The sequence below is a fragment of the Chroicocephalus ridibundus genome, chromosome 16, assembly GCF_963924245.1.
Source record: "Chroicocephalus ridibundus chromosome 16, bChrRid1.1, whole genome shotgun sequence".
NCBI lineage: Eukaryota > Metazoa > Chordata > Aves > Charadriiformes > Laridae > Chroicocephalus > Chroicocephalus ridibundus.
Window position 1 is genome coordinate 5625804 of NC_086299.1, and position 8153 is coordinate 5633956.

At 46.9% G+C, this 8153-nt stretch overlaps 1 long non-coding RNA gene across 1 annotated transcript; it reads right to left on the bottom strand.

Moving 5' to 3' along the window:
• Positions 1-591: 591 nt before the first annotated feature.
• On the bottom strand, positions 592-1929 carry LOC134524182 (uncharacterized). Its single transcript, XR_010073510.1, has 3 exons — positions 1815-1929; positions 1216-1259; positions 592-642 (listed from the first exon to the last, which is right to left on the bottom strand). It is a non-coding gene; the product is annotated as an uncharacterized LOC134524182 (long non-coding RNA).
• Positions 1930-8153: the final 6224 nt, after the last annotated feature.

Sequence of the window (8153 nt, forward strand, 5' to 3'; positions counted from 1 at the left end):
AAACAAGTTTCTCACCATTTGAGAAAAATTTCTCCCTGTGTTTCTAAACCTCCACTTGTCCAAGACAACAGAAAGAGAATACTCTCAGCTTACCTACAAGCCTGCTCAGCTTCCTTTGAGTATCCTACTGTAAGCTGGTGCTGAGCTGAGGTTGTCATAGTTGCTAATCTTCCTACTCCAAAAAATCCCACTGATGAACTCTGGGTACAAGAATATGGCTCAGGCGGCAGAGCTTGCTTCTTGCTCCGTTTTGCCACAGCTTCTTTCCACTGAAGGAGAAACCACAGGATTAGAACAAACCGCAGGGTCCACATTGCTGAATTTCACACAGGGTACCCCTTCCTATCCAAATAAGATTTCTGCCTTTTCTGACTGCACAACAGAAAACTCACTCACTTCTACTGTCCCTAACCCGTCCTTACCCTGTGGAAGCTGACAGCTAGCAGAGCCAAGGCATGTCTCTGCTGAGCTACCTCCAGCTGCATCCTCCTCTGGTGCACAGCCCACTGCAAAGCACCAAGGCCTTTCCGAAGCAGTTGCTGTCTGTAAAGCTGCCCGGCTACAGCCCTTTTCCAGAGGATGTGTCCCCTCCATGCTTGTAAACACTTCGTTAGTACTTCTCTGTCACGTAAGCGCTGGAAACTTAGAGAGAAAAAACAAAAGTGAGCTCCAGTTAACAGAAAAGAAAGTTAAACACAGCCAGGAGGTGGCAATTGAAGTTCAGCCATCAAGCTGAAAAGAGGAATTCAAATCATTCTGAAGGGGGAAAAACCTGCAGTCTCACACCAAATTAAGGTATCACTGTTACTAAATTGGTAGCAATCGCACACACATCTTATCCACAGGTCACAAATTTGAATCCCATCTCATGGATAAGCCCAGTTCTTGATCATCGCTAACTATGCAGTGAGCATGCTGGAATTTGCTGCATTGAGAAGTAGCATATATGGTACCAACACTTCTTCATTGCTAGCAAGAACCAAGGTTCAATTTAGAAGCCACAATACATAAATTATTTTTTAGAGCATGCTCCATTCTAGATGGCAACCCTTTGAAAAGAAATGGACACAGCTCCTGAGCCAACCATGGCAGAATAATGTAGGTTAAGTCCTAAAACAAACGTTCCTAGGAATGTGGCTCCTTAGCCACTTCCCAGCAGCTTTCCTCCCCTGTTAACTACCAGCACAGAAACACAGTAACACAGAGTCTTTTCACCTTTTCTCATTCACCTTCAATGACCAGAAGCTGTTCTCCGAGATCTGCAAAAAGATAAAAGAGAGTAACTCACATGATTATTCACACTACTCTTCTCTTGAAGGATTTCTCTGTTCCCAGCATGGCAACTCATTTTGGACAGAGACCAGAACAGCGCTGCCTCAGGATAGTGTATTGTGCCAGATGCCTTTGACACTGCCCCCACCATTGCTCTGTGAATACTCTTATGTACTTCAGACATGGAAAAATACAACAAAACTGAAATCTCAGGGCCCTCCAACTATGCACATAGTAAAAAAACAGTTTAGTGCTTTCCCTCTGCATGTAGATCCAGAGAACATAAAAAGGTGTTTACATTCCCAAGAACAACCAAGTTAACGAGCTGTTTTTTAGGAAGAAGCATGTAGACAGAAAGATGTGTATGTTGGGATGGAGCAGGACCATAAGAGAGGAGAATCTGGCCATTCGGTGCCAGAAAAAGCTATAGGACAAGCATCCCCATCACCCTTGTACCACAACTCTGCACCTCTAGCAAGAAGTAGAAAGAAGCACAAGTAATATCTGTGAACAGGGATGTTATGCAGTGAGCACACCCTCACCTCTCTGGAAACAGTTTTCTGTGTCTGGCTTCCTTCTTCACCGCACCGTGGTTCTTTGGCACTCCTCTCCACAGAAGGTTCTTCAGACTGCTCGAGACTGGCGTCAGCTTCACAATTCCTCCAGCTGCTTTGGTGGGAGTGTTTGTTTCTCCTTACTTCTCTGCTCACATTCATACAATCTGTGTCAGAATATTCACCAAAGCTGCCTTCAGCCTGAATACCGGAAGTGCTGGACTGGCTGCTGCCCACCACAGCCACTCTTCTGGCTGCTCGTGATCTAGAGTCACATACCTCTTCTGACTCTTTGCTGGACTTAACATGAGGCTCAGTGTTGTTGACTTCTACAAATTTAGTACTAAATTGCTGGACTGGTCTAAACTTCTTCTCTCCAGGAGGAGAAGTGACTCTCACGCACACTTCCCTTGGAGTCCCACACATGGCTATGCCAACATTCATCTGAGCCCCCCCCAAATCTGTCTCTAGTGACACCTGGAAACCCTCTGGATACAGACTGGTTGGAAGGTCTTTCTTCCGAGATACAGCATATGGGGATGCCCCACCAGATGTCTCTTCTCCTTTAAGAACCTTTCCAGGGGAATGACTTTTTGTGTGAACATAAAGGCTACCAGTTTCCAGAGTTGGCTTTGCCTGGGACTGGCATCTGAAATAAGGGGAGCAACTGTAGGAGGAATCTGCTTCTGTGTCCACTAGCCTGCCAGAGCCCACCCCAGAAGAGAGGGTTTTTGGCTGGATGTCACCTGAAACTTTGGTTCTCCATGTGTTCGAGTCAATGCATCCATATCTGTGAGAGACAGAGAAAGGTTCTGCACGACTGAAGTCCCTTGTCACTGCACCAAGGCTCCAGTCTTTAGCAAATGGGACACCCCATTTCAATCTTGCTTGAGCAGCACTGGTCTTTACTCCAGCTAGCTGTTCTCCTGCGCACAGGATACTAGGAGCTGGATCATCAGGAGCAAAGCACAAACGGCCACTGACTGGAGAAGACTTGGGCTCCAGAGGGAGGGAGCCCCATATCCCCATCAAAGCAGTTTCTTGCTTAAGCCTCTGGAGTGAACAGTACAAGCTAGCAGAAATCTGTGAGGACTGCAAAAGAGACTGAAGGGACTCCAAACTAGATGGGTCGAGATCCCCCAAGGTCAGGGCTGAACTACAACAAGCGTTCACACTTTCACTTGAGGTCCTTGAAGAAGGACATGCTATTAATTCATCCCTAAGAGGGGAATCTACAGTACGAGATAACAAACGTGCATTGACCAGTGAAGGGCTCACAGGATCCATACAAGAAGCAGCAGGAGGCTGATGCTGTTGTTTTTCAACTGGATAGTCACTATGCTTGTTCCTATTTTCTAAACAGCGATGGTGAGCAGTGTGTATGGAGCAGCTACCAGCTGCCTTTGCTTTCTGATGGTGTTGTTGAGGAAAGTCAATACTCTCACTCCTTCTCCCTTCTAAACTATAAGTCTCAAGGTGTGAGTGTCTCTGAGGAAGATTCACAGCAGGGAGCACTGACAAAGCAAGACGGGGAATCCTATGACCCACACACTTAGAGCTGTGCTGCTGCAGCCTAGGGCAGAGATTATTCTGCTGCAGGGAGCGGGAACTGGAGAACTGACTGGTGGTGTCCCAGAATGGCTGAGAAGGGCAGGAGAGATTAGTCTTTCTCAGACTGGGATCTCTCTTCCCAGCTGACAGAGGTGCGGTACACAGCCAGCCTTGTTTTGCTGTCTGGCTGGGAGTTACACTGAATGCCGCAGCCTCAAGCCAGTGATGAGAAATGTCCACTCGACTTCTAGTGCCCAAATACAGATCAACATTTGCGTTCTTCTGAATGTTTCTTTGCTCTGAAGAAAAATAAGAACAAATATAAACAAAGGCGCATGCATATTTCTCATCACATCTTGTCTAGTTTGCCAAAGGTTTGGGTACTTTCCTTATGAATTTCTTGTCTCCAATCCACCAGCCTCAGTCCTGAAAGTATTACGGACACTACTGTCTTCCTGATTCTCAGCAGACAATCCTGTCTGGCAGAGTAGGAATGATTGAAGGGGACAGACTCAGCTCTCAACAGAAAACCTGGAAAACAAAGACTTCCAGCATTATGCACGCATCTGCAGCCTCAAAAAGAACTTCTTGTTAGCAAGGCTGAATTATCCTGCTGCCAAGACAAGGTAGCCTGTAGCTGCTTTTCCAAAATGCTTTACATCTAACCAGATCTACGTGACATCAAACAATAACAGGCCTAAAAGAAAATGTTTTTACAGAAGTCAGAGCAACATGCTTCCAGCTGGAGTACAATGCTTACCCCTCTTCACTGATTGGAAATCCAGTTCAGACCTCCTCCACACTTCCACACTTGTATTTTCTCCAGGGCTGATAGGAAAGGTAGTGCCTCGACTTAAGGTACTGCTTAACTGCTTAACAAATGAAAATTTGTTCATATATCATGCTACGGCCCTGCAAAGATTAAAAGCTATGCAGCCAATTTCTTCTTGTCCACTCTAAAGGACGAAACCATGTTTACGCATCCAGAGAATCTACATTTTCCCCTAACCTAGAATAGGTTACAGCATAGATGGGAGACCTAATTTGCAGTCTAGCCACTAAGTCAGATGATTTATACATCTAACACTTGTCCTGAGCACAGATTCGTAAATTGCTGCTAACAGGTAAGTGCAATTTGAGGGGACTCTGCTTTCATTCCCTCAAGTTTTTAAATCAAGTTGTCAATTACACTGTCATTCTAACCACCGTTCTTTTCCACCTCCCTTTTAAAAAATGAAAATGGTGTTGTGAAGAGACACACACACCTATATCATCTTAAAATAACCCTAGTCAATCTGAAAAGAAAGAGATAGCACGGCCTATGAAATCAACACCCATTGTCTTTTTCAAACATACTTGAATACCAGAAAGCCTCCTGTCAAATTGCACTCTGTTTCCAAACTATGTTTATCTCTTCTAAGAAAGCATGTGAGCCTCAGTCATCCCTGTTTGTAGACAGCCTGCTTGTCCTTCTGACATGCAGACTCTTTCAGTAATCACCACAAACTGGGGAGTAAACACAATTACTAAAGCAACAGGAGATAGTCATGCTGTGTTACAATTATCCTTGGGAACTGCCATTACTGCTTTTCACACATCACCGAGTGTACCATGAATGGAAAGATCCCATTATTTTTTCCAGACAAGTAGAAGTTGGCAACTACAGAGCAAACAGACAAAGCATGGCTGCCTTCTTTAGGGTACCTATGACTGCATGAAGTATAGCCACAAAATGCAGTGGATTGGTGTTCTGCAGAAGCACTCCTTGCATCCCAGGAATATCCAGCCAACTAATAACGTATCTCAAAAGGATATTATAAAGGATTTGAATTGTGAAAGGACATGAAACGATCATGTTTATCAGTGCTGTTTTGCTCCATGAACACCTGGAACTGGGCACTGGACTACTTCTACGCTCAAGAACCTAGTCATAATCTATTTTCTTTATAACTCATTTGATCTTTTTAGATCTCTATTTCAGTTCTTTCTGCCAGGTACCAAGTTCTCAACACATTGCTGTATTATTTTAGGTGGAGGTCTTCACCTCACTCATGCCTAATTTCAGTCTCATTGAGATTAGGAAGAGATAAATCGTGTTTTTTAAAAATCATGTTTGTCTGCCTTCCAAAAATTGCCATTCAGGACTTTAACATAACCACTTTTAAGCAGTAGTTAATCTTACTCAAAAGGCAACATGATTTTATGAAGTGCTTTTTAAAAAACTTCTGCTAAGGCCAAAAGAGATACTTGAGGCAAGCCACAGATTTTGTGAACTGCAAAATCCATGACTAATGGATTTCATATTTGCTTTGATGTTTTCAACTAAAACATTTAACGCATGCTTACTATATACACAGTAACGCATTAAGACCTGAAACAAATACAATTAAGCAAACAAAAATTAAGCTGATCAACATACTTCTGTTGTTATAAGCAAAAGGAAGTAAATAGCACAGTTCATGAAAAGTAAATCAAGCTCTTTCAAGTGAATGTCATTTTAGCATTATGATGACAATGACAGACCCATAATAAACACATAAGCACCACACAGACAACGCTAATTTTCCCACCCCTGCAGACCAAGGCTGATCCATTTCATGTTGCAAGTTGGGACCAGTGACTGGTCCAAGATCAAGCTTCATGACCTTAGAAACAAGGCTTTTCCCCCCGCTGCTCAGTCTTACAGACCAAGCCATCACTGCCATCACATGAGCCTCTCGTTGTCACTTTGCGATCAACACACAAGCGCGCTTCCCTTAACCAGGGAGAGGGCAGTCACTGCTCCCACAGCTGAGGAACAGCCACCCAGCAGCTCCCTTCACATGCTGCCATCCATCCAAGAACCAGCTGGTGTCCTGGGATGTGGTGGTAGGAGCAGGAGGGCCACCACCCACAGCCCCAGCCCAGGGGAGCCATTTCAGGCCCGTTCTCAGCCGCCATGGCCGGGGTGCACACCCCAGGCCCTGCTCTAGCATCCCCGATGGCCCCCAGTGCTCTCAATGGGTGTGGATACACCTCTCCTCATAGGCACTTACTCACTCTGATAGCCGCCACCGCCGGACATGCCACTGGGCCTCGCCAAAACCTCAGGGATGGGACACTCGCCTCTTTATGTCTGCACCTCCTTGCAGGGACAAACCTGCAGCTTTGTCCCCCCTTAATGCCCCAAACCCGTCTGCGAGCGCGCTCCAGCTGGGTCGCTGTAAGCAGCTTATCCCCCCGCGCGATTAGCAACGCCGCCTGTCACTGGGGCTGCAGATGTCCACAGGAAAGCCGCTCTCGCCCCTGGCTAATTAAAGCAGCTGCCTGAGGGCGGCCCTGACGAGGCGGGGCCCAGCAGGCCAGGGCAGCTCACCCAGGGGAGGTGAGGGGTACCTGTGAGTGGCACCACTCCCCTCAGGAGAGGGGGAACATCCTCCTTCTCCTCCCCTAGCAGCAGCCCCGAAGCTGCCATGTCTTGGATCCTCTCAGCAGCGCTGGGCCCCACAGTCACCCCTAAGAGAGCCCGGCCGGCCTGGTGCCAGGGTGTGAGGTGGGGCGGGCAGGGCCCTGTCCATTGAGGCCGGCCGGCCTGAGGGAGGCACCTGAACCCAGCTGGTTGTGGTTAACGCTAGAGAGCTGCCAGCTCATCACCAAAAAAACCCCAACCAAACCCTGGCCTATCAGCATCTGAGGATTAAAAAAAAAAAAAAAAAAAAAAAGGGGGGCGGGGGGCAAAAAAACCGCAACCTGAGCAGAGTATTGCTTTTCAGTAGTGCCCAGTGACAGGACAAGGCGCAACGGGCACAAACTGGAACACAGGAAATTCCATCTGAACATAAGGAAAAACTTCTTTACCCTGAGGGTGGCAGAGCCCTGGCACAGGCTGCCCAGAGAGGTGGGGGAGTCTCCGTCTCTGGAGACATTCCAACCCCACCTGGACGCGTTCCTGTGCCACCTGCTCTGGGTGACCCTGCGCTGGCAGGGGCTTGGACTAGATGATCTCCAGAGGTCCCTTCCAACCCCCACCATTCTGCGATCACACCTGCTGCTTGTCTGGCTGAGGAGACCCTGCTGACAAGCCTGGAAGAGGCCCATGGTGAAGCCAGGCTGCCCGGATCAACAAGGCTCTGCTCCAACACAACAGGCTCCATGAATCCCCACAGGCCCTGCTAAATCAGGTATGGATCCAAGAGCACCTTGGTGCTTACTGTAAGCATTGCCAAAACAAACACCCTCCTCCTTGGAAAGCCAGGAGAAGGGCCTTGGTTTTATCATCACGTCTCTGATTTACTGCCCAAAATCGGTATCCCTGAGGCACAGTAAGCCTAGCATAACTCCTGCCTTGCTCCGCTCCCCTGAGCTCCCAGATGTGCTGAATTCTCCACAAAAAAGCACACAGCAGGTCAGCTACATGGGTATCAATAGATTTTTGTGGTGTTTTTTCTGCAATGGAGATTGTCTGGGAGGGCCTCATTAGATGTAATTCTTTGCTTGTGCTAATACCCAAAAACCATTGCATTTAAACCAGTTGCTTTTGGTCTGTGCTTCACAGGTCTAGGGAATAATAAAGTCTGAGTCTTTACACGTGTTATTCTGGGATCCATGCTGTCATGGATGTCATGCATGTCACTGTATGGTTCTGAAGAGCTGAAAAAAGCATTAACTGACTATAAAGGCCTGCTCTGCAACTCCACAAGCCCCAGAAATTTCTGCCTACCTGTTATTCCTTCCCCATCCAATCACAATATTAGACTGATTCCTATTCCTATGCTCAGCCTGCCAAATGAATGCACA